Genomic DNA, 27,417 nt, shown 5'->3' with positions numbered 1-27,417 from the left:
GCACACATAAGTGCCTCAGTGACACAGGCCTTGTGCTGGGGCTTTCTCCAAATTCACTCACTTAATTGAAAAGCTGGTGCCACTATTATCCCTGTTTCACATAGGCTGGACCAAGGCAAGAGCAGTAAACAATTTGCCAAAATTCACACAGCTTGTGAGTAACAGAACCAAGATTTGACTCTGGGCCTTCTGGTTCCAGTATCTGTGTCTTTCACTCTTCTGCCTCAGTTTCTTTATCTATCCAAAAGATTCTACTAATAGTCCTTTAGTCCTTTTACCAGAGAGCTGTCTGTCACCAGGTCAAGTGAAGAGACATGTAGGGGTACAAAATGACTTACCTCAATATATGCCTGTAGGGTATGTGGAATGTTCTGAGCTAAAGCCATGGACCCTTTAGAGCAGCGGTCTCCAAAACCCGGGCCATGGACCAGTACTGGTCTGTGGCCTGTTAGGAACTGGGTCACACAGCAGGAGGCGAGTGAGTGAAGCTTCATCTGTATTTGCAGCTGTTCCCCAGCGCCAGCATCACCACCTCAGCTCTGCGGGCCTCAGATTCTCATAGGAGCAACAGTCCCTGGCGCCAAAAAGGTTGGGGACCGCTGCTTTAGAGCAACCAAAGCACCTTATCTCATCCTTAGCCAGAATGTCTTACATCCACTCTCTGTCTCTGAACCTCTCGTGTTTGTGGAGCCTCTGACTCTCTTATGTGTGCAGGGTTCCCATACACATGTATCTATTAAATTTGGTTATTTTCTCTTGCTAATCTGTCTCATGTCTACATGAATATTAGACTAGCCAAAAAATCCTTAAGGGTAGAAGAAAGTTTCTTCCTCCCCCACATAAACAAGGATTTCCTAACTCTTTTCCAACAAATCACAACAAAATATTTTTAAAAATATAAAGAGATGAACAAATTCTGGTGCTGAAAACTTTATAGAAGGGTTTGCTATGGAAATATGCTGATCAAAACTTCACCATGAATAGATGAGCTTTGTTAAAACAAAATTTCAAGCACATTTAGTCCATCCTTCAACATTTTGAGAATGGACAAGGAGGACTTGGGAACACCTACTTTGTAGCTCACAGCTCATTAATTTCACAAATCACATAAAGGGAAGAACAAAGCTGCTAAATATTAGACCAGCTCACTAAACTAGGTCCTCATTTAAGATTACAGACATCCTTAACCTAGTACACACTGAAATAGCTTAGTAAATACCAATGGATTTTTCAATATATGATAAACAATAAAAAGACTGCAAGGCTTATAATCTAAACTAGACACAATATATTTAAAAAGGAAAATAATTAGAAATTTTTTTAATGTAGTAACTTGTTGGGTAGAAGTTTTTTCAAAAAATTATGACTACCACATATTTAGAAAAGAATAAGAGCTGGTTATGAGATGTCACCAAAATTTATTTCAGAAGTTAATGATTATTTATGAAAAAACAAATTCAATAAGACTACTATTTATCCCATTATGCTTTTTAAAAAATGAATTAAATATAAGAGGTAGAAAGAAAAAAAGAAAATGCTTAAAAGAAAAAAGATAAAATGCTTTTAATATTCCTTGAAAAAGCATCATGTAGTAACAGACTAAGTCATTTCTTATCCCAGTTCACCTCCCTCATGCCATCCCAGGCTAGGAGAAGAGACCTATGACTAACTCTGTTCCCTCTAGCCAAGTAAGGGCTGTAAAAGGAAGCTATCTGATGATACAAATAATTACAAAAGGCACAAGCCTTGAAAACTGGAGTTTTGTAATTCTCATTCCCATATGTATAATTGAAACAATTTATAAAATTTTAAATTAAATAGATTTTAAAGCCACAAGTCAATATATCATAACTTAATCATCCATATTCATCAACTCAGTTGCTCTTTCTCCCTAATCTTTCTGCATCTCTCCTCTCCCTAAATCTGTGTCCAGTCTGTTCCACGTTTACATTCTGCTTGTCCTGTCACACACCTTCCATTCCAACTCACTGACACTCCCAGTTGGCTAATCTGTGTCACGTCTCCCTCTGAGGTCATCTCTACCTCCACTTTGTTTCGGCACTCGGCTCCCCCAAACTCTTTTTCTCCTAACCACGCTCTCTGTCTGAAGTGCCTTGCCCTGTGTGGGCCTCACTCCTGCTAACCAAGGACCCCTCTCCCAGGCCCCTCTCTCCCTTTTCTCTATATTTCTTTCTCTTCTTGCTACTTTCCCAACTCTTTCACCCTACCTCTTTAAAAGTCCCCCCGCCACATCCTCAATTTTGCCGTCTCTTTGTGGACCACCTCATTGACCATTTCTCCCTCGCACTTGTCTGCATCTCTGTCACCCGTGATCGCCCTCATACCCTCGTTCTGACACTCTCCTGGCCTCCCCTTCGTAGTCACTGCTTCCACAAAGCCCCTCCCGGCGTGGGGGAGGTGACGTGTTCTTGTGACACCACGTGTTCTTCCCTCCTAAATAACACCCCACTCAAAAGTCCTCCCTGGGCATCGGGCCTCTTATTAAATGGGGGAAGTAATCTCGGGGACGAGGGGCGTCTTCAGAATACCAGGCCGGGGAGGACTCGGGACATCTAGGGGCCGAAGCTAGGGGGAAAGCTGCAAAGGCTTTGAATCCATCTCCCAAGACTAAATCGCGAGGGTTGAGCAGGCTGGCCAGGGAAGGGTTTTAAGCAGGAAAACAACGCAGCAAGCTGTTTCCAGTGGACCGAAGGTGGAAAGACCAGAGGCAAGGAAGCCTCAGAAAGTTTAACAGGAAACGAACGTGGACCCTCCACCCAGCAGCGAAGCGCTCAGGTCTCCAGACATCTCGGCGGGACGCTAGGACTTACCTCTCTGTAGGAGGAGCGGGTGTGGGGGTTCCAATGTTTTCAGCTACGCCCAGGCTTCAGTGTGTAGGACTGCGGACACTTAAGTTCAAACCAGAGAAACCGAAACTACGGAAGCCGCTACGACCTTCAACCTGCTCTAGCCGCTTCCGGGTCTGCGGGCAGGAAAAGGAGGGGTCTGGGCAGAGCGCTTCCGGACCCCTCTCTGTGTGGGGTAGTGGGCGGGGCGTAGCGGCCAGGCCCGGCGGAGGCGGCGGGAGGGTGAGGCGGCCTGGCGCAGGATCAGAGCCAGGGTGGGTGTGCGGTCCCCTCCGCCTCGCTCTCAAGGCACCCACTCACTACCTTCTGATTTTGGCTCTCGTTGAACTTTAGTATCCTTGTGGAGCAGGGCTGCTTCCTGCCTATTTTAAATTGATGTTTTCTACAGTTGAAGTTTTGCTTAGAGTTCTGTGAGCCACTTAAATTGAACGCTAAGATGTCTACGTTTTAACAGGTTAAAAACGGTCATAGTCAAAACTGCATTTGTAAATTAATTATATTTGTAGTTTTTTCTACTATGTGTAACTGTGACATTTTCTTATCCACGAAGGATGAATCAGATTTTTCCCACCTCAATTACAAATGTTGATTTTGACACTGCAGAGGATTCTTTCAAGCAGTGAAACTAGGGAACCACTTTGATAGATTGCTTAACTGGATTACATTTATAACATGCATCCTGTTTTAACTCTATACTTCACCCAGATGTAACTGGAATTCAATGACATTATCATACCATGAATTCGTTTACTGCACATTTTCTTTTAAAAAATAGTGTTAGAGATAGATTTGGGGGTCTTTAAATGGCGGCTTAAGTAGATTATACAGTATTATGTAATATTGCCAACCACCCATCTTGGCAGGAAAGAGATCAGCATGGACTCCCATGTTCACTAAGAGATAAGTGACTGGAACTTTTCATCAAACTCAGAATAGTGGGAGGGAAGTCAATTATAGGTGAAAGTCATGAATCCATTTTGTTTATGGGGAGTTTTGTTGCTTGTAAAATTTACAGGGGAGTGAAATGAACATCATACAAATGTTTCTTCAATCATAGGAAACTTTTTGACATGTCTGCCTGTAATATTATAAAACAGATGCATATTATTAAATATTATTTAAAAGATTTCAAAGTTTTCAAAAACGGGAACTAGTTTGACCTACTGAATTAAACTTTATCAAAAATAGAGACTACATGTTTTAAGCACACATTGAGCTGGGGGAGGGTCCCCAAAATAATTTTCTTACCACCTTCTAACTTCTTCTGGCTTGGCTAATAATCAAATTTTATAGACAGATTAACAGAAGAAAATGTCACCAGTTTATTATGGATATACATGCCGGGGTGCCATAAGATAGGAGACTCAAAGAGGTATTGGGCAGTTGGCATTTATATACCATTCTAGATCTAAGGCAAAGCGGGGCAGGATTGTGGCTTGGGACTTCAAAAGGCAGGAAGATAATTCACATGGAGACGGAAAAACAAATTTTGGTAAATACATGTTTACTGGACCATCTTTAAAACTAGGATAGAAAGGACTGTGAGCAAATGAGCCTTGATAGATTCTTCTTATCACACACTAGTTTATACTGAACTATAGTGATCTCTGAGGATATCTCCATTACCAGAGCAGGTCTTCTACGTAAATTTAAGCAGGTAAAGAGGGATGGTCAATGGTTCCTTCAGAGTCTTTTGTTCCTTAATAACTAGCTTAAAACCACTATCCCAAAAGGCATATTTCGGGGTGGCAAACTCTGCTTCCTTGCAGAACACATAATATTTACCGCTATCAAATAAAACAAAACGACTGTTGCAAGGAGAGGCTTTATGCAAAAGATTATTACACTAGAGAGAATGGTCTGATCTAAAGACCTACAGGGACTAAAATTCAGACAGAAAAGGGCTTTTTTTATAGGGCGGGGTTGACAAGGCTAGAAAGAGCAGGGAGTGGGGGAGTGGATGAGCAGGTAGGTGACCTACAGTAGATCAAGGACTGTTTTACCCTGAGGGCCCCTAGTCTCAGGAAAGACTTAAGAGGAGAGGTATTTCCTAATTATACTGCTCGAGGGTGACCCACAGTTCAGTGACCTGAAGAGGAGATTAACTAAAGTTTTTATAAATCATTTTACAAGGATTTTGTTTGGATTGATCAGTGGGGACAAATAGTTCGGCTAATTAATTATAAGACAAAAAATGGGAATTTGTATTTGGGCCTGGCTTTGTTCCAAGTAAACAGGGGGATTATCCCCAAGTCCTACTGTGCTGGCTGGAAAATTACTGCTTGGCTATCGCCCATGGGAACATAACATTCCAACAATAAGCTTTCTGCTTCTGTACCCCCGCTTGCACAACCGACCTGTGGGTTGACAGGTAATGAATAGGAGAAGAATAGACCTTCGTGTTTAAGACAGAATGAGGAATGGGATTTAGGGCTTAAAAACCCTATGCCTCTACATTTTGGGGCTGCTTAATTTGGGGTCTGCGTATCCCTGGCAGACCCAGCTGGCTGAATAAAGAGTGTGTTTCCTATAACACTGATTTCTGGTGGTCCGTGTGTCTTTCGGGGGCTGACGGCTACAACATTTGGAGGCCCCAGCGAGATCTCAGGGAGGGGCCCTGGGATCTAAGACCGGACAGGACTCCGAAGTGGTTGCTGTCCCTGTTACGGATTCAAAGGGGTGGCCAACCTGAGATGTTCCAGGGACCTTGAATGCTGTGATGGGTCAGTACAATCGTCAAGGACGTAACCTTTAGGACACACTCTTTGTTCCTGGTCCCGACGGGAATCTGGACTCTCCGAGGCCTCGGTGTCTGGATAAAAGGTACCTTCCTGTTTCTGTTGACTGGTCAGTGAGGGTCCGTGGAGAGACTGGACGCAATCGTATCTCCCAGACCATGGCCAGGCCGCGGGATGCCGCCTCCTGTGCCCTGTTGTCGGGTTCTGTTTATTGTCTCTGGTCGTGTCTAGGTTGTAGGTGGTGGACTTCTCTGGGTCCACCTACACCCCAGTAATTGTTCTTGTCTGAGTGTCTGATTGTTCTTGTCTGAGTGTCTGTTATGTGTTTTCTGCGCAAGCGATGGGAGGAAGCCTGAGTTCACATAAGACACCCTTGGGTTGTCTCCTGCGACATTTCAAAGAAGGGTTTGTAGAAGGAGCTGACTATGGCATAAAGTTTTCTCCAGGCAGACTAAAAACACTGCGTAAAGTTCAGTGGCTGTCTTTTGATGTAAACTAGTCTCTGGAGGGTTCTTTTGACAGGGGTTTAGTGAGGAATTTTTGGAAGATTGTCATGGGAGACCCAGGACATCCCGATCAGTTTCCCTACATCAATCAATGGTGAAACCTTGTTCAGACACCCCCTCCTTGGCTCTCCCGGTGTGCCCTTTCTCTAGGGGCGTGAGTCTCAGTTGTGGGCCCCCAGAAACATGCAGCAACTGAATCTCCAAGACAGCCCAGTCCCTCAGTCCTCCAGTCTCCAACGAAGGACAGTGACCTTCCCCCACCCTATAATCCAGGACAACAGAGGCCAAATAGGACCACCTCACCTCCTCAGACACGGGCAGGTAACCCCTATGGGCCTCCTGCTCCCGCTCCAGGCGAGGCACCAGCCAATACCACCACCCTGGCCATCCTCCCCTTGCGAGAAGACTCTTGCTATTGTTCTTTGTAAAGGGCATCAAAAAGGGAATAGTCCTGAGGCTGAGAGAAACAACCCTGGGTTGTTTCTCAGGGTTGTCTCTCAGAAACAACCCTGAAGTTCCGGGGATACCAAATTGAGGGAGAATTTCTTGTAGTAGTTTCTTAGCTGGGCATCGTGAGGCCATCTCCTAAGAAACTACTACAAGAAATTCTCCCTCAATTTGGTATCCCCGGAACTTCAGAGACAAGAACAGTGGCCACAAGGCCAGTGGGGCCCCCACCACATCTGCTGACTGTTGTCCCTTACCTAGAACTGCCTCCGTCTCCAACCTATACAGCGGAAGAGGACATATATTTTCAGGGCAAGAGAGCCACTAGGAACCAACAGGGGTGGTGGACAACCCCAGATGGAAAAATCGGGCTCTCACGGCCCTTGGAAGGACTCTCTTCCACCAACTACACCAGACCACACACCTAGGGTGAACTAAGATGCTCCAAGCTTTAGACCCCTACTTTCACTTGTTAAAAGGGAGAAGAACTGCAGAGGAGATGGCCTCACGATGCCCAGCTCGTGCCCAAGTTAATCCAAAGAAGGGGAAGATAGAAGAACCTAGGCATAGGGAAAGAGGAACTTATCCGGGGGACCACTAGGAAGTCGATTTCATTGAGGTAACCCCGACTGTGGGGGGCTACAAATATTTACTTGTTTTTATAGACACCTTTTCAGGATGGGCAGAGGCCTTCCCCACCAGGAAAGAAATTGCCTTAGTAGTTACTAAGAAACTACTACAAGAAATTCTCCCCCAATTTGGTATCCCTGGAACGTTAGGGTTGGATGACGGGCCAGCCTTCGCAGCAAAGGTATCACAGTAATTGGCTAGCTACCTAAATTTGCGATGGAAACTCTACTGCGCCCACCGGGCCCAAAAGTTCAGGCCACGTAGAGCGAATGAATCAGACCCTAAAAAAGACATTAGTCAAGTTAGGATTAGAAACTGGTGGGACCTGGGTAGAACTTCTCCCCTTTGCTCTTCTCCGAGCCAGGTGTACTCCATATATTAATGGATTCACCCCATTTGAAATTTTCTTTGGAAAACCCCCACCTTTAGTACCTAGAATAGAAGATGAAAAAAAGGCAGAACTACGTAACCTTGTCTTACTTAAGTCTTTACAGGCCTTTCAAAGTGTACAGAAGGAGATTTGGTCTGGGGTTCATGCTGCCCACTCAGCCCCAGGGGACAGACTTCCCCATCAGTTTCAGCCTGGGGACTCTGTGTGGATCCGGAAATTCACTTCCAAGGGACTACAACCCAAATGGAAAGGACCCTTCACTGTCTACCTGACGACACCCACTGCAGTCAAAGTAGATAGCATCCCATCATGGATTCATCACTCCCACATGAAGGCAGCACAAGAGTGGACAGCTCAGGAAGACGGGCCCTTAAGACTAAGACTCAAGCGTACATAAGTATAACCCTTTGTTTTTTCCTTTTTATCTCTTTAGCCCAGGCATTCGACCAGCCACAACCAAAATCAGAAGGAGCATTAATAACTTTGCTAACGACAATACACAAGGTCTTAAATAAGACCACCCAGACATAGGAAAAGATTGCTAGTTGTGCCTAAACCCAAAAACCCACTTACTATGTCAGGGTAGGAACTCCCTTAAACTTAACTGAGCTCAGCAGACTAGAACTTCATCGGTTCACTAGCAGAAGTAGTCCTCCAAAATAGAAGAGGTTTAGATTTATTATTCTTAGAACAACATGGATTATGTATGGCTCTAGGTGAAACGTGTTGCTTCTATGCTAATAACTCTGGAGTAATTAGAGAGAGCTTAAGACTAGTAGAAAGAAATTTAGATGCCAAGGAAAAACAAAGACTAGAATCAGATAACTGGTTTCATAGGATGTTCAATTGGTCCCCATGGCTAACAACCCTCCTATCTGCTGTAGCTGGCCCTTTAATCGTCCTCCTCCTCTTGTTAACTTTTGGCCCATGTTTCCTCAATTTCTTGTTTGCATATATAAGGAAGAGAATTAATTCTATTAAACTTTTAGTATTACAAAATAGAGGCTATGAGCAAATTCCACATGAAGAATCAAAGATTTGATTTTCTGCTAAGGCCAGTGGGGAATGTGCTGGCTGGAAAATTACTGCTTGGCTATCACCCATGGGAACATAGGCTATCACCCATGGGAACATAATATTCCAACAATAAGCTTTCTGCTTCTGTACCCCCGCTTGCACAACCGACCTGTGGGTTGACAGGTAGTGAATAGGAGAAAAATAGACCTTTGTGTTTAAGACAGAATGAGGAATGGGATTTAGGGCTTAAAAACCCTGTACCTCTACATTTCGGGGCTGCTTAATTTGGGGTCTGCGTACGCCTGGCAGACCCAGCTGGCTGAATAAAGAGTGTGTTTCTTATAACTCACTGATTTCTTGTGGTCCGTGCGTCTTTTGGGGGCTGGCGGCTACAACACTACCTGGGTAATATCAGAAAGAGTGCTACTTTACAGTATGCTGTTTCTGTGAACACAAGGAGTTGGGAGAATTTAAGCTTTGCTTGTTCTAGGATTATAAGGCTCAGATAACGTTCAATATGGTCACTACCAATTATGACACCAAGCATAGGTCAAAACAAAAATAAATACAAATGTCATATTAGGAAAAAAAGAAACATTAAAGTATTAGACAAATAATAATAAAAACGAATTTGCTAAGGGAGTCCAGTGTATATATCTTTGAATGGCACTGAAAGGCCCTGAACCTTCATTATAGGTTGTGTATATTCTTGTCTGTGTAAGAACTTCCAAACCTGTATAAAGTTTTTATAAAAATATATTTGAGCCAAACAGAGGAAATGCCTGGAAGCAAGATCTCAAGACTTAAAAAAAAATGCATCCTCAAAAAGTGACAGTTTGCCGATTCTTTTATGCATTTGGAATTAAAGAAGGAAAGCAAGGAAGATTACATGAAGGTGAGAGAAAGCAAGGCGGGGATTGGATTACAAGATAGTTTACAAGATTATGTGTTCTCTTGAGGATGGTCAGGCTTTAAGAAAGAGGGTGATTGAAAAGAGACATTTCTCAGGTGCGTTAACAATGGACAGGGCTTAAAGCAAAGATAATCCTATTGAAGAAGCACCTGATACAAGGACCCCCTATCCGGAAGACCTGAGAGGAAGAATGTGACATAAAGTAGTTATGTTGGGGTAGAATGTAGGGTTAATCCAAGCACAGCCCCTCCTTGTCCTCAGAAGACAAAAAGGGCTGCTTGGTCGGCAGCCCCAAAGAAGACAATAAACAAAGGACTCTGGGTAACCCCTGTGTTATGGCGCGAATGATTCTGAGACCCACGGAGCCAATTGAGATTAATTATGAGCCTTTATTAGCCAGTCGGCGACTGACTCTGTACCATGCAGGGTTAGAAGAGATCAGCCCTGAACTTCCTGAGGGGGGCAGCTTATAAGGTCTCCTACTACATTTTTGAATGAATAGGTCACAAGAAGCAGAAGTTAGTTGTTAACTTTTTGTACACAGATAAAGATATCCAGGGGAACTCTCAGCTCAAAAAAGGCCTAATAGACAATTTTATCATCTTCACCTTGGAATGTTGCGCTTCTCCCTGGCACCTGGAGATATCACCTCCCTGTAACTGAGTAACTGCTCTCCCTAGGGGCCGGCATCTGGAGATACTACCTCCCTGAAACTGGAGAATTTCCACTTTTACAACCTGCTCCCAAGGACATTTTCTGCTGTGTATGCTCCTTCAGCCACTCCCATGGACGTTATTTGCCTGCTCCTCTAGAGAAGGCGGCTGGTTTGCTGTTCTCAAAAACGCTATCTGCTCCAACTAAGCAGCACATTTTGCTCTCGCTTGGGAAAGCAGTTACTCCTCTTATGAGCTAGTTTTGCTAAGGAACGTCAAAGGATGACGCAGAGGTTGTTTCCAGGACCAGACACCCTGTTCCTCTTTGCCTCTCCTCCAGGTGGCCTGGAAACAAGCCCAAACTAAAAAGCCAAGATAGATGGCCTTGGCCGCCCCCACTCCGTTAGTTTCCATGACTATCGATTTCCCTATATAAACGGTGCTCCCAAGACACTGGGGGAAGCGAGGCTCTTGGAGCAATAACTGTGTGTCCTGGGAGTTGCAACTTTCTAACAAACGCTTATTCTATTTAGCCCAACACCTGCTTCAGGCTTGTGGCTATGAGTGGAGCAGGTAGCACGAGCCCAGACTTAGTTTCCCTCTGGTTTCTCTTTTACTAAAGTTATCAGCCTGGGGCTTGATTACCCAACAAGACATGCCCAGTTAGGCATTTATAATCAGATCACCTTATGAGGTCGCTTCCCTTATAAGCCCCTTTTCTGCCCACAGGCCCCACTGTTGCACTCTATATCAATCCTTGCCCTTCCTTCTCCCCAAACTTTGTGTCGAGCCTCTATGTCCATATATTTCTGCCTCGTTCTCCATCTGTTTCCCCTCTGCTCTCCCTGGAAGAGGGAGGGGAGGGCATGTATCCACCTCTTGAGTGAGACTTCGCCCTATGGTTGGGCTAGAGGGAGTTGAGTCCGGACTTGGAGAAAGGTTTCTAGCAGGAAAACCACGGGGTAGGCAGTCAGTGCCTACATGGACGGAAGGCACAAAAATTAGGTCTAATACCTATCTCAGAGCGATTTTAACCGGATTCCAACGCAGACTCTCAGAGTGCACAAGCAATCTGTGAGGTCTTATGGCGTCCCTGCGATAATCCAAAAGAACAGCAAGCGGGACAAGCGGATTCAGGTTTAATTCACGGGGCGACCCCAAACCCGGGTGTGGTGGATGGAGCCCTGAGGATAGCGAAGTGCAGGTTTGAATCAGAAAAACCCAGACTCCTCACCTCACCGTCTCTGTTTCTCTGCGCTATCCGCTTCTGGGTCTGCAAAAACGCACAGGTGTGTGTGAAGGGCGATGCCTCCGAGATGCGAGTCGAGGAGAGTTGGGGGTGGGGCCGTGATCCACATATGGGCGGGGTCTGGGCGGGGTCTGGGCGGGTGGGGGCTGGCACTGGGTCCCCACCCCAGGTTTCTTTGTCCTCCACCGCGGGAAATAGTGTTCCGCTTTGGGGTTTCTTTGAATCTGTCTGGTGTCCTTTAGCGCCAGGCTAGGTACAGAGTTACAGGTGCGTGGGTAACTTATATTGCAAGTGGAGATGTTTTCCCTTAACAAGGTGAAAACGGTTTAGGTGAAAATTATCTGGGCCAGGGGTAGGTGCGCGAGTCCTGGGAGCGAGGAGGGAGAAGCGCTGGGACCTGGGGTGGGGTCGTTGTGGGTGGTGACCGTGAAGGGCGATGGTTGGCTCTGTAACTTCTGACTCAGACAGTTACAGTTCCTCATTTATTCAAGCAAGATCTGGAGTTGTCTGTGCAGGTTTTCGAAACTAGAATGTGAAATGCGAAGTCCGAAAAGTCATACTAACTAATTTCCATTTCTGTCCCCCGTTCACTTGAGAGACAGAGACACTACTGTAGGGGAGGTTCCAGAACTTCTTGGGGCTGACCCTACTCTGTGGGGGGTGGAAGGCTAAGACATTGCTTTAAAAAAATAAAAATTTGTGCTTGCGTAGATATAAATGAATTTTTCTTTAAATTTAATTTGTTATTCTAATCCATACTTTCTCAGATGAAATAATCCACATACCTTTGAGACACACTGAATGGCATTCTGTGCTGTGCTTATGTCATTAATTACTAAATATAATTGCAATGTTAATTTTTAAAGCCTTTAGTCTCAGTTATTTGGAAGAGTATTTTTAACTTGAAAATTAAATTAGATACTTTAACCTATCTTTTTGTTTTCTGTTTCTGAATGCTTTCAGAAATCCAGCAAAGATTTTTCTTTTTTATTAATAATTTTTATTAAAATACAGTGAACATACAATATTGTATTAGTTTCAGGTGTACACCATAGTTATTCAACATCTATATACCTAAAGAAGTGATCATCATAAGTCCAACCGTCTGACACTTTACAACACTATCACAGTATTATTGACCATATTCCCTATGCTGCACACCATATCCCCATGACTTAATATGTTTTCTATCTAGAAGTTTGAATCTTATTCCCCTTCACCTTTCTCCCCACTTTTTGATTTTTCAATTATAGTTGACATGCAATATTATTTTATATTGATTTCAGGTGTACAGCATAGTGGCTAGACATTTATATAATTTACAAAGTGATCCCCCTGACTAGTCTAGTACTCACATAGCATTATACATAGTTATTATCATATTATTGACCACATTCCCTTTGCCTTACTTTATATCCCCATGACTTTTTCCTAACTACCATTACGTACTTTTGGATCCTTTCATTTTTCTCATTCAGTGACCCAACCATCCTCCCATCTGGCAACCACCAGCTTGTTCCCTGTATCTATGAGTCTGTTGCTAGTTTTTTTTTAATTTTGTTGTTTAGATTCCATATAAGTGAGATCGATTGGTATTTGTCTTTCTCTGTCTGATTTATTTCACTTAGCATAAAACTTTCCAGTTCCATCCATGTTGTTGCAAATGGTAAGATTTCATTCTTTTTTATGGCTAATATTCCATTGTATATATGTAGCACAATTCCTTTATTCAGTCATCCATTGATGGGCACTTAGGTTGCTTCCATACCTTGGCTATTGTAAATAATGCTGCAATGAACATATATATCTTTTCAAATTAGTGTTTTAAGTTTCTTCAGATAAATACCAAGAAGTGGAATTGCTGAGTCATTTGGTAGTTGTATTTTTAATCTTTTGAGGAACCTCTATGTTGTTTTCCTTAGTGGCTGCACCCATTTGCAATCCCACCAACAGTGCACGAGGTTTCCCTTTTTCGCCACATTCTCGCTTACACTTGTTGTTTGTTGATAGCCATTCTGACAGGTGTTGGATGATATCTCATTGTGGTTTTAACTTGCATTTTCCTGATGATTAATGACATTGAGCATTTCTTCACATGTCTGTTAGCATCTGTATGTCCTCTTTAGAGACATGTTTACTTAGGTCCTCTGCCCATTTTTAAGTTGGATTATCAGCTCTTTTGGTGTCAAGTTGTCTGAGTTCTTCATAAATTTGAGATATTAACCCCTTATTGGATATGTCATTGAAGAGTACCTTCTCCCATTTGGCAGGTTGTTTTTCTGTTTTGTTGATGATTTCCCTTGCTGTGCAAAAGCTTTTTGGTATGATGTAGTCCCATTTGTTTATTTCTCCTTCTGTTTCCTTTGCCCAAGGCAACATATCAGAAAAAATGTTAACTATAAGTAATGTCAGAGATTTAACTGCTTACGTTTTCTTCTAGGAGTTTTATGGTTTTGGATCTTACATTTAAGCCATTAATCCGTTTTGAGTTTATTTTTGTATATGGTGTAAGAAGATGGTCTAGTTTATTTTCTTTTTTTCTTTTTTTCTTTTTGCATGTATCTGTCCAGTTTTCCCAACACCATTTATTTAATAAACTGTCTTTATCCCATTGTATATTCTTGTCTCCTTTTCCATAGATTAATTGACCCTATACATGTCAGTTTATTTCTGCTCTCTCTATTCTGTTCCATTGATCTGTGTCTGTTTTTATTCCAGTACCATGCTGTTTTGATTACTATAGCCTGGTAGTACAGTTTGATATCAGGTAGCATGATACCTCTAACTTTGTTCTATTTTCTTAAGATTGCTGAGGCTATTCAAGGTCTTTTGTGGCTCTATATAAATTTTAGGATTATTTGTTCAATTTCTGTGAAAAATGCCATTGGTATTTTGATAGGAATTAAATTAAATCTATAGATTTCATTGGGTAGTATGGACATTTTAACAATGTTGATTCTTCCTACCCATTAGGACAGTATATGCTTCCATTTATTTGTATCTTCAATTTCTTTCTTCAGTGTCTTATAATCTCCCAAGTACAAGTTTTTTATCTCTTTGGTGAAATTTATTCCTAGGTGGTTTTTTATGCAATTGTAAATGGGATTATTTTCTTAATTTCTCTTTCTGATAATTCATTATTGGTGTTAGAAATGCAACCAATTTCTGAATATTAATTTTTATCATGTTAATTTACTGAATTCATTTGTCAGTTCTAATAGTTTTTTGGTGGAATCTTTAGAATTCTCTATATGTCATCTACAAATAATGACAGTTTTACTTCTACCTTTCCAATTTAGATGCCTTTTATTTCTTTTTCTTGTCTGATTGCTGTGGCTAGGACTTCCAATACTATGTTGGTAGAAGTGGTGAAAGTGGATATTCTTGTCTCATTCCTGAATGTATGGAAAATGCTTTAAGTTTTCACCATTGAGTATAATGTTAGCTATGTGTTTGTCATAAATGGCCTATATTATGTTGAGGTATGTTTCCTCTGTTTCCACTTTGCTGACAATTTTTATCATAAATTAATGCTGGATTTTTTCAAATGCTTTTTGTGCATCTATTGATATGATTACATAATTTTTATCTTTCATTTTGTTTCTGTGGTGTATCATGTTAATTGATTTGTGGATATTCAACCAACCTCGTATCCCAGGAATAAATGCCACTTGATCATGATTATGATATTTTTAATGTATTGCTGAATTTGGTTTGCTAATATTTTGTTGAGAATTTTTGCATCTATGTTCATGAAGGACAACGGCCTACAATATATTTTTTTTGTAATGTCTTTGTCTGGTTTTGGAATCAGGGTAATGGTGGCCTCAAAAATGAGGTTGGGAGCCTTCTATCCTCTTGAATTTTTTTGCAATAGTTTGGACGGATAGGTGTTAATTCTTTGAATGTTTGGTAAAATTCCCTGTGAAGCCATCTGGTCAAAGACTTTTGTTTGTGAGAAGTTTTTTGATTACTGAATTGATTTTATTAGTAGCAATCAGTCTGTTCAGATTTTCTGTGTCTCCTTGATTTATTCTTGGAAGATTGTACATTTCTGGGAGTTTTGCCATTTCTTCCAGGTTGTTGAATCTGTTAACATATAATTGTTGATAGTATTTTCTTTAATTCTTTGTATTTCTGTTATGTTTTTTCTCACTTGTCTTCTTCCATTTCTGATTTTATTTATTAGGGTCCTCTCTTTTTTCTTGATGAGTCTTGTTAAAGCTTTATCAATGTTGTTTATCTTTTCAAAGGACCAGCTCTTGGTTTTATTGATCTTTTGTATTGTGTTTTTAGGCTCTATTTTTTTAATTTCCACTCTGATCTTTATTATTTCCTTGCTTCTAATAACTTTGGGCTTTGTTGTTCTTTTTCTAGTTCCTTTAGGTGTAAGGTTAGATTGCTTATTTGAGATTTTTCTTGTTTTTTGGTAGTAGACCTGTATTGCTATGAATTTCCCTTTTAGGACTACTTTGGCCATGTATCTTTGTCTCAATGTATCTTTTGAAGTCTTTTTTGATCTCAGTGTTTACCCATTGATTGTTTAGTAGCATGTTATTTAGTTTCCATGTGTTTGTGTGTTTTCCAGGTTTTTTTTGTTGTTATTGATTTCTAATTTTATACCATTGTGATCAGAAAAGAAGCTTGGTATGATTTCAGTCTTCTTAAATTTATCGAGACTTGTTTTGTGGTCTATCTTGGAAAAAGTTCCATGTGCACTTGAAAAGAATGCATATTCTGCTGCTTTGGGGTGAAATGCTCAAAAACATCAATTAAATCCATCTGATTTAATGTGTCATTTAAGGCCACTGAATCCATGTTGATTTTCTGTCTGGAAGATTATCCATTGATGTCAATAGAGTCTTAAAGTCCCCTACTATGACTGTATTGCCGTCAATCTCTCCCTTTATGTTGGTTAATATTTGCTTTATGTATTTAGGTGCTTCTGTGTTTGACGCATAAATGTTTATAAAGGTTATATCCTCTTGTTGGATTGACTCCTTTATCACTATGTAATTCCTCTTGTCATCTCTTAATATAGCCTTTGTTTTAAAGTCTATTTTTTCTGATATAAATATTGCTACCCCAGTTTTTTTTTTTTTGCGGGGGGGAGTCCATTTGTGTGAAATATCTTTTTCCATCCCTTTACTTTCAGTCTGTGTGTATCTATTGATTCAAAGTAGGTCTCTTGTAGACAGCATATGTATAGGTCTTGTTCTTATCCATTCAGCTACCCTATGTCTTTTGACTGGAACATTTAATTCATTTACATTTAAAGTGATTATTGATAGGTACATAGTTGTTGCCATTTTATTATTCATATTTATGTTTCTTTTAAAATTTATTTCTCTTCTTCTTCTTGAAGTCCCTTTGACATTTCTAGTAATGGTGTTTTAGTGGTAATGAATTCCTTTAGCTTTTTCTTATTAGGGAAGCTCCTTATCTATCCTTTGATTCTGAATGATAGCTTTGTTTTACTTAGAGTAGTTTTGGTTGTAGTTCCTTGCTTTTCATCACTTTGAATATTCCCTGCTGGTCCCTTTTGGCCTGCAAAGTTTCTGTTGAGAAATCAGCTGATAGACTTATGTGCTCTCCCTTGTTGGTAACTAACGCATTTCTCTTGTTGCTTTTAAGATTCTCTCTTTGTCTCTAACCTTTCACATTTTAATTATGATGTGTCTTGGTGGGGGCCTCTTTGAATTCATCTTCTTTAGGGCTCTCTGAGCTCCCTGACTTGTATGTCTATTTCTTTCTCCAGGTTAGGGAAATTTTCAGTCATTATTTCTTCAAATACGTTCTCAATCCCTTGTTCTCTTTCTTTTCATTCTGGTACCCCTATGATGTGACTGGTGTTATGCTTGATCTTGTCCCAGAGGTCCCTTAAACTATCCTCATTTTTTAAGTTCTTTTTCCTTTTTACTGTTTCAGTTGGGTGTTTTTTGCTATCTTGTCTTCCAAACCTGTGATTCGATCCTCCACCTAATCTGTCGTTGCATCCTTCTAGTATATTCTTTGTTTCAGCTATTGTATTCTTCATTTCTGACTGGTTCTTTTTTATGGTTTCTATATCTTTTTTTAAGGTTGTTATCTCTTTGTGGATGTTCTCACTACATTCCTTAAGTATCCTTATAACCATTGTTTTGAACTGTGTGTCTGGTAGGTTTCATACCTTCATTCTGTTTAGTTCTTTTACTGGAGTTTTCTCCTGTCTTTGATTTGGGACATGTTTTTTGTTTCTTCATTTTGGTTGACTCTCTCTGTTTGTTACTATGTATTAGGCAGATCTGCTATATCTCCCAGTCTTGGCAGGGCAGCCTTATGTGTATTAGGTATCCTGTGGGACCCAGTGGTGCGATCTCCCTGGTCACTTGGGCTCAGTGCTCCAGGAGTGCTCCTTGTGTGGGTTGTGTGTTCCCTACTGTTTTAGTTGAGCCTTGATTGTGTTGGCACATCAGCAAGTGGGATTGACCCTCAGGCTTACTAGCTGTGAGGATTGGCCACGGCTACAGCATGTGAGCTGCTGTGTGGGGGCTGATCCCACAGAGCTGGATTTGCCCCAGTGGGCTCAGGTGCCTGCCGAGACAACCCTTTGGCTATGCCACTAGTAGGGCTAATCTTGTGGTGTTCTTTTATGGTTTGAAGCTGGCCACTAAGTGTGCTGGTTCTGAGACCTATTGGAAGGGGTTCCTGTGCAGGCCAAGGTCAGCCGCTGCCTGTGACTGGTTTGGGGCTACCAGGTAGATACTTCAAAGCAATCTGCAGTTGGTCACTGCCTGGCGGGCCTTGAGGTGTGTGGGAGAGGCCACACTGCGAATAAAGATGAGTCATCACCAGTACCAAGCTTGGGTCAGCTCAACAAAAAGCCCAGGGAACACCTAGGCCTGCCGCTGCCTGCCAGTTGTTTATAAGGCTTAGCTGGCTGAAGGAGCCTCAGGTGGTATGGGTGGTATAGGAGTCGGGTGGGGCAGGGTCTCAAGGAGTCATCAGCATGGGGTAAGTCATGTTCAATAGGCTAATGTAGATTCAGATTTGGTGCCTATTTTGAGCCTGGGACCATTCTGCAAAAGCCTCAGAGCCACCAAGGACAGTCACCACCCTCCTAGGGGCCATGAACTCCTGAAAGCTGTCCAAGAAAAACTGTAGTATGGGGCAACGAAGGCTGTCTGCCAGATGTGAAAAAGCCTCTAGCATTACACAAGTGGGATGGGTGGAGTCCCAGGGAGTCACTAGAGTAGAGTGAGCAGGGCTCACCAGACCAATGAAAATTCACATGTGGCCATGAATCTCGAGGGCTCAACATAGGACAGATGGCATTGGCTTCCCTTCTATGCTGGAGGAGGGCTCAACACAGGGAAAATGGCAGCTGTCCCTCCAGCCCTCTCGCTGAAGTTGCACAACTCAGTCTCTCCTTGTATATCTCTGCACCTCCCCAGCCGCTGTTCCTTCCCCACAGCCCAGGGTGAGTGCCTGGAAGTGAGAGAGTCTGTGTGCAGGCCCTTTAAAAGGATGCCTGGGTTTCCAGCTATCTTCTGTTTCACCTAGACAAATGGAATGAATCTCAGCCAATTTTCACAGCCAGATGTTGTAGGGCTTATATTCCTGGCACTGGTGCTCCAAGCTGGCAAGCTTGGTGTGGGGCTGGGACCCCTCGATATTCAGAGGGGACCTCTGCAGCTGACATATCCCTACTGATTCTCACCCATCATATGTGGGTGCAGAGCCAACCTGTTTCATGTCTCTGCCCTCTTCCACCAATCTCAATGTGGCTTCTTCTTTATATCCTTAGGCATAGGATTTCTGTTCATCTAGTCTTCAGATGGTTCTTCAGGTTGATCTATATTTTAATTGCAATTTTAATGCAGTCATGGGAGGAGGCAATGACAGCATCCACCTACTCCTCCATCTTGACTGAAACCCTCCTCACATTTCAATAGTATCATTTATTCCCCTTAATAATTTTTTAATTTGGAGTATTTGAGTTAATAGCTTTTATTCTGTGTCCCATGGAAATTCCGAAGGTGGTACTGGCTGGATTTTTTTTTTCTCAAAGCCTCTCTGTTGTGTGACAGCTCATTGTAGTGCTGAAATTTCCATAAAAAATGAATGAATACATTGTGTTTCAAAAAAAAAACCTAAAAACAATAGCTATGTTATCATTTTAGGTAATCGTGTATTCCTTCTGTGCCTGCAGAGAGCCTGGATACAATGGGGTCAGGGCTAAAGAGGACAAAAGGGAATTTTCTATAGTTTTCCTTATATATACATTATACATTTTTATTAGATTTATTCCAGGTATTTTATTTTATCTTTGGGTAATTGCACCCCCATTCCTCAGAAATTACTGTTTATTATTAATTTTGTACATCTGTAGGTACTCGTTTTATATATGTTGAAGCCATGTCATTGTCAAACTGATTTGTAATGTCATTGAATTGGCTCCATCCACTGGAATGAAAACCTGCCCTTCCTACTTAGGACAAGAGCTGTTAGGTGAAGAAGAGTCAAGATGCAGATAAGTAGGAGTGAAAAGAAAACAGCTTCCCAACTCACACATGCAGTAAAACAAATTTCATATGGGTAAATATGTAATTATTTACAATATGTAGTACATGAAAACATAAGAATTACATCCAGATATTTGTTCTCATTCTCAAATAATGTTGGCTCTCCTAAGATATGCAATATATGTGAAATGTGTGACACAAAATTTACACTTTGAAATTTTAGTTTTTAAGGAAACCCAAAGTTCACCATTCTGTCTGTTTTTCAAGTTCCTTTCTGATGACAATCCCAAGGTCTATCGTTTAGTAAAAAAGAGAAAAGAGCCCTTGCTGGGCATCTGGAAGAACCTGGGAAGGACCAGGCTCTGCTGTTGCTCCCAGAACTGCATCTGCTGAATAGGGTCTGGTGCCCTTAGCTGAGCCCTAATTCCAGCCACTGGCAGCCTCAGCCACCTCCTGTCCAAGGAAGAGGTGAACCCTCCCAAGTCTACCTCCTAGGAGGAGCCCTGGGCTTCTTCTCCATCTGGATCCCAGGGACCCGGCATTGGGGTTGAGAAGAGCCAGGTCTCAGCAGGGAAGACACGGACCACCTGGGTAGCCATGGCCTAGACGGTCTGCACCTGGGCACACAGATGCCCCCCGGATCTGGGCGAGCATGACGAGCTGCTCCCAGCTCAGCTGGGAAGGAACTCGCCGGTTCTGCACCCGGACCGTGTTCTGATAAATGGCCTCAGACATAGCGCGCAGGGAGGTCACCAGGCACTTCCGGAGTGGAGGTGGATGGACTCCTGGGGACCTGGATCTCTGCCGCTTAGTGCACCCGGTGTGCCTCCTCTGGGCACTACTGGGTCAGACATCCCGGGTCTTCTCGCAGGCGCTGCTGTGGCCAGCATCGGGGACTTTGGGGGTCTTCTTTTCCAAAGTCGCTCTTCTCCTGCATTCCTCTCCTAGAGAGGCCCCTGCGGAGGAAGCACATGGGTGAGACCTGTCCGATTAATTCCCAGGGGCTCCCAATCCCAAATCTCACCCTGCGACTTCACAGGAACCCCACAAATGTCCAGCTCCTTTTCTGATTCATATCTCTACAGCAGGTGGTGCCTCACCCATCCTGGGGCCCCAAATGCTCCCTGGATCTCAGAGTCTCAAACTACTTTGGCGACTGAACACCCCTCTTTGTAATGCAGGAGTTCAATTCAATGAAAATATTAGACACAACATAAATGTCCAGATATTCTCAGCTTAACAACATCCTCCCTGCTATAGCTCGGGGACTGTCCCTAGATCTGCTTTTCCTCCTCCTGGAGCTCGGCTTCTGTGAATAAAGTGAGAGTTTCAGTGACTCTCAGCAACCAGACACCCTAGAAAGATTAGTCCATCCTGGACACACAAGGAAACAAAGTTACAACCAAAACTGTTTCTCAGCTGTTCCTAGAGTCCAGGATCTGCAAGGCCCTGGCTGCCAAGAGCAGCACCCAGTTCCCTGCTGGAGAAGACTGAGCTACCCATTTGCTGTTCCTCTTTCTCAGAAAAATAAAATCTTACCTGGTGGAGCAATGCATTTATTTTTGCCTTTGAATTCAGTTTCCTTGGAATTCTCTTACTGGTCTAACCCTAGAGAAAAAGAAGTTTTGGTGACTAGCCTCCCACCGAGAATCCTCCTAGTCCATCCCTGTGGGGTTAATTCAAGCATAGCCCCTCCACATAAACAAGACAAAAAGAGCTCCTTGGTCAGCAACCCCAAAGAAGGACAGTGAACAAAGAGTTCTCTGGGCTGTGCTTCCTCCCAAGGACATTTTCTGCTGTCCCATAGGAACTATTTGCATCTTTGGCCATTCCTATGTACATTATCTGCCGCTCCAGTGGAGGTCTGCCATCCTCACAAACACTATCTAGACAGCATGTTCTGTTTTCATCCACCTGGGAAGGCACCTGCTCCCCTGATGAGGTAATCCACCTCTCGTCTGCTCGCATATAGAACACTGCCTGCTCTTTCCTGGGTGCCTTTTCCTGCAGCTCCTCCTGACCAAGTGCTGAAGCTTCCCTGTTTCACAAGTAATAAACAGAATTTCACACCTCTCTGGTCCTCCTGATGGTTTTTCCAGAATACCCAACGCCCAGGTCTAAGCCCTGGCCTAGAACTCCTGCATTACAATCCCTGACCCATATTTGTAGGCAATTCCCTCCACTGAGTCTGTTCAGCCAGTGTCAAGTGTGACCAGAGCAAGATGATTCCAAGGCATCATTGTCACGCTTCTTAAAGTTCCAAGGCTGGATGATATTTTCTATCATCTATCTTAAAATAAAATCCAACTAAAGACACAAAATTCAGTTTCCTTGATCCCACCCTCTTTCTAGCCTCCACACAGCCCATCTTTACTATGACTTTGGGTGCTGTTCTCTTTTAACTGGGAATAGAATGTCTTGCTTCTTTTTAACAATGGTTTCTCCTCCACATCTGAGCCTCTTTCTTCAAATGAGTTATATTGGAGGAGGGCTGGTCAGTGGGGTTTTGAATGGAGTCTGACTAGAATTGAAAGGGTCTTGGTTTTCCTGTCCTGATTCCATCTTGAAACCCAAATGAAAGACCCTCCCTGTGTCAAGTCAAGAGTCAGAAGTCCAGGTTGGCCTGATGACCCTCTCAGAGGGCACGGCTCTCTCCTATTGGTTGTTTACCTTCCTACCACTCATCAGAGCCTCAGCTGGGCTGAAATAGGAATGTGCTTGTTATGGTTTGTCTAAAAAGGTCACTACCACCAATCTAATGCCAACATGAGTCCCCAGTCTGGGCTGTGGTAAAGGAGAAACCTTATTCAGGTAAACAGTTTGCGAACAGGGGAGACACACCCTCTGGTGGAAGCTGAAAGTGTGCTCTGCAGAAACAAAGAGGAAGCCGCCTTTTATAGAGAAATTCCCCACCCTGATCCCTGATCAGTTCATTTTATGCAAATGAATCCAAATTTGCACAGTCTGATTGGTCCAAATAGCACAGTCCTAATTGGTTGGAATCACATTCTGATTGGTCTTTATGGAGCTGCTCTGATTGGTCAGTGAAGATGCAAATGAGGATATAGTGGATAGTTCTGATTGCGCAGCTCAGATCTCAGCCCATTAGTTAAAATATACAGAAACTCCTTTATAAAGGTTGACTCAGATGGCAGGACCACAGTGCAGGAGGGTGGCAGCTCAGTCTGTGGCTTTTCCCTGAAATGCAGCGTATGTGAGAGGCTTCTGTCAGCATTGGCTGGTTATGAATTTGTGCCCAGTTTACCCTGAGGAGTCCTTGGGAGATATCTTTCTTCTTGAGATCCACAATTTGGACTGGCGATCCCCACAGAGATAAGGGAAGACTTTTGCAGGATCCCGTCATAGAGTCAAAGAGCAGAATAGGAAAACCAGGAAGCAGAGGACCAGAAGGCAAAAGGTCTTCACCATCTTACTTCTGGCCCCAAACCTACCCAGGATTATTTAAGACCCTGCCCAGATTTCTGCTGCTTCTTCCACCATGAAATGAGAAGTGAGGGCTGTCCAAGAGTATATGGATTACATACACTCATTAGAAGGATTTCTTCCATATCAATGAAATACATGTATTTTCACTATTTTCTCTGATTTTATTCTATATAGGTCACTGGGAAATTGAACTTAAAAAATAAGTGTTTACCAGAACCATTATGCCAGCGGTATATTTCTCTCCAATACTCTCCTCTGTATCATCAAACACTAGATTTCACTGTAGGAAAAGTTAACAAGTCCATCCTATCTATGAATATATCTGACAAACATCAAACTTTTATATAAAAATGAAACCAGCAATGACCTAAAAATAATTGATTGTAAACATAATTTCCTAGTAATGATTTATTTTCTTTAAAACATTAAAGGTGGAAATTTTAAACATTCACACAATTTATAAAAGTAAAGTAAACCTCTATTTACCCTTAAGACCACTTCAAAATGTGTCAGTGTTTTGCCAATCTTGTATCATCCATTTCAATCTTCTCCTTAGGGTGGGGATTGGGTGGGAAATGGAGCTGAGATACTTTAATGCAAATTCTAGAATTATATATTTCTCTAATAAGTTGTGAGCCATAAAATTTATCTCTAATAAATAATTCTTTAAGGATATAGAAGACAGCAAACACAAAATTATTCTTTAAACTTTTAAATATCATCTGATACCCAGTTCATGTTCACATTTTCCTAAATTTATCAGGCACGTTTTAAAATTTCTTTTTGAACCAGGATCTAAACAAAGTTCTATATTACAATTATTTATTTTAACATTAAAACTGGTAAATTCTGTCTAAAAATATTATTTATGACCAGCTATAAAATGAAAGCATATAATTGCAATCTTTATCACTCAAAAAGAAATATTATCCAGAATATATAAAAATGAATTTTTACCCATTCAAATCAAAGGAAGAAAATCCACAACAAATTGAAAAAATGTTTTTGAAAAGACAATTCACAGGTCAGTAAACTCATGTGATGAATATTATATTACATTGCACACTGCATTGCTAATACTAAAACAAATATAAAAACACCACCACCATACATACTGTTCGTATTGATACCCAGAGTGTCAATGATGTGAGATTCTCAGGCTCTCCTCTAGAGTCAGTGTGGGCATTATTGGCTTACCTACTCCAAAGGAGAATATAGTCACATGTGTGAGAAAGATGATCCGGCAATTCAATTTCTCACTTTCTGTGCATAACAACAAAGAGATTGCCCAAGTATATTTATGGTAGCATTGTGGTGGAATGAAAATATTGGACACAACATAAATGTCCAGTATAGGATCAGATATTAAAACTAGAAACTCCGGTACACGGACAGAAATAAATAACAAGCAGTGGTGAAATCGAATGAACTAGAGGTATATGTGTAAAAGGAGATTTTTCAGAATTAACTGAAGAAAAAGTCAAGATATAGAACTAAACAGTATATTCACATGTGTATAAATATTTTGTACTTGCAGACAATATTTGGTGTGAGCAGAGATTGCCAAAGTGGAGTCACTTATATTAAGAAAACTAAAGTGAAGCAGGGAGGCCACAAAGAATTTTGTCTTACGTCCCATTCAGCATGTTTATCCAGAAACCTTTGAACTTTTGAGCGGTGCCTGAACTTTATCTTCTCCTCACTTTAACAACCAGATCATCTGCAGGTTGTACTTTGAAAGGAGCCAACCCAGTAAGCCAACAGCATCCTTCATTTGCATAAAAGGCTTAACCAATCCCTACTTATTTTCTTTTAAATATTTTTTATTTTTTAATTATAGTTGGCATACATTATATTAGTTTCAGATGTACAATATAGTGATTAGACATTTATATATCCTATGAAGTGATCACCCTGAAAAATTTAGTACCCATCTGAGACCATGCATAATTATTACAATAGTGTTCATTATATTTCTTATGCCATCCCCATAACTATTCTGTAATGACCAGTTTGTACTTCTTAATTCTTTCCCCTTTTTGACCCCCACACACTCCTCTCATCTGGTAACCCTCAAAATGTTCCCTGTATTTATGAATTTGTTTCTGTTTTATTTGTTTATTTTGTTCTTTAGACTCCACATGTAAGTGAAATTATACAGCATATGTCTTTATCTGACTTACTCCACTCAGCACAATACCCTCTAGGTCCACCCATGTTGTTGGAGATGGAAAGATTTCATTTGTTTGTTTCTTTGTTAGTTTTTATGGTTGAATAATATTCCATTGTATATGTATACCACTTCTTTTTTATTCATTCATTGATTAATGGACACCCAGGTTGCCTCCATATCTCAGCTATTGTAAATAATGCTGCAGTGAATATATGGATGCACATGCCCCTTCAAAGTAATGTTTTGGGTTTCTATGGGTAAATACCCAGAAGTAGGAGCACTGGATCCTTTGTCTCTTGTTACAGCCTTTGTTTTAATGTCTATTTCATCTGGCATAAGTATTGCTACGCCAGTTTATTTTTCATTTCCATTTTCATGAACTATCATTTTCCATTCCTTTGCTTTCAGTCTGTGTATGTCTTTTGATCTGAAGTGAATCTCTTCTAGGCAGCTTATGTAAAGGTCTTGTTTTCTTATCCAGTCAGTGGCATTATCTTTTGATTGCAGCATTTAATTATTTTTCATTTGAAGTATTTGTTCATAGATATGTAATTATTGCCATTTTATTATTGATATTTTTGATACATTTTTTCTTCTTCTTAAAGAAGTCCCTCCAACATTTCCTGTGATGCTGGCTTGATGGAGATAAACTCCTTTAGCTTTTTCTTGTCTAGAAAGGTCTTTATCTGGCCTTCGATTCTGAATGACAGCTTTGCTGGGTAGAGTAATCTTGGTTGTAAGTCCTTCTTTTTATCACTTTGAATACTTCCTGCCAATCCCTTCTGGCTGTAAAGTTTCTGTTGAGAAATCAGCTGACAGTCTTATGGGAGCTCCCTTGTAGGTAACTAATTGTTTTTCTCTTGCTGCTTTTAAGATTCTCTCTTTGTCTTTAACCTTTGGCATTTTAATGCTGATGTGGCTTGGTGCGGGTCTCTTTGGGGTCATCTTGTTTGTGACTCTGCACTTCTTGGGGTTGTATGTCTATTTCCTTCACCAAGTTAGGGAAGTTTTATGTTATTATTTCTTCAAATAAGTTTTCAATTTCTTGCTCTCTCTCTTCTCCTACTGGTATCCCTGTGATGTGAATATTGTTACACTTGATGTTATCCCAGAGGCCCCTTAAACTATCCTCATTTTTTTTCTTGTTGCTGTTCTGATTGGGTGTCCTCTGCTACCCCATCCTCTAAAATGCTGATTTGATTATTTGCTTCATCCAATCTGTTGATTCCTTCTGTTGTGTCCAGAATAACCAGACCCAACTTGAGTGCTCTTAACCAGGAGACAGTTTATTAGCCGGCGGCTGTCCTTGCAAAGGAGCAGCCTCGAAATGCCAAGATACAAGGTTTTTAAGCCCCAAATCCCATTCCTCATTCTGTCTTATACACAAAGGTCCATCTTTCTCCTATTCACTACCTGTCAACCCACTGGTCAGGTGTGCAAGCGGGAAGTACAGAAGCAGAAAGCTTGTGTTAGAATGTTATGTTCCTATGGGTGATTGTCTATGTTCCCATGGACAATAGCCAGTGTTCCCATGGGTGATGGCCAAACAGTAATTTTCAGCTTATATACAATTGATTATTTTTCATGCCACGCAAGCAAGCAGGGTTACACAGGCTAAAATTGGCAGTTAGCGTATGAGCTCATTGTTACAAGTTTTATGATTAACAGAATGTGGTTAGGGGTTCCAGAAACTAGGCCTAAGTTATAGACTTCCTTTGTCCAGTTTCAGGTTTTAATTATTCTTTAACCCTTTCACATTTCAGCAGGCCATTACACTTCTAATATACTCATTATCTCAGATATTGTATTCTTCATTTCTGACTGGTTCTTTTTTATGTTTTCTATCTCTTTGTTAAAGTTATCATTGAGTTTATCTACTCTT

General features: G+C 41.5%; 1 protein-coding gene across 1 annotated transcript in view; it reads right to left on the bottom strand.

Moving 5' to 3' along the window:
* LOC120618849 (zinc finger protein 501-like) overlaps window positions 1-3,012 on the bottom strand; it is a 28,627-nt gene extending 25,615 nt beyond the window's left edge. Inside the window, 2 exon segments of the mRNA XM_039882895.1 lie at window positions 339-574; window positions 2,832-3,012. The gene's annotated coding sequence lies outside the window, so the exon portion shown is untranslated.
* Between the last annotated feature and the right edge of the window lie 24,405 nt (window positions 3,013-27,417).

This window comes from Pteropus medius, unplaced genomic scaffold (assembly GCF_902729225.1).
Source record: "Pteropus medius unplaced genomic scaffold, Ma_sr-lr_union100, whole genome shotgun sequence".
Classification (NCBI taxonomy): domain Eukaryota; kingdom Metazoa; phylum Chordata; class Mammalia; order Chiroptera; family Pteropodidae; genus Pteropus; species Pteropus medius.
Note: the sequence above shows the minus strand (reverse complement) of the source record. Positions and strands in the feature narration are given on the sequence as shown.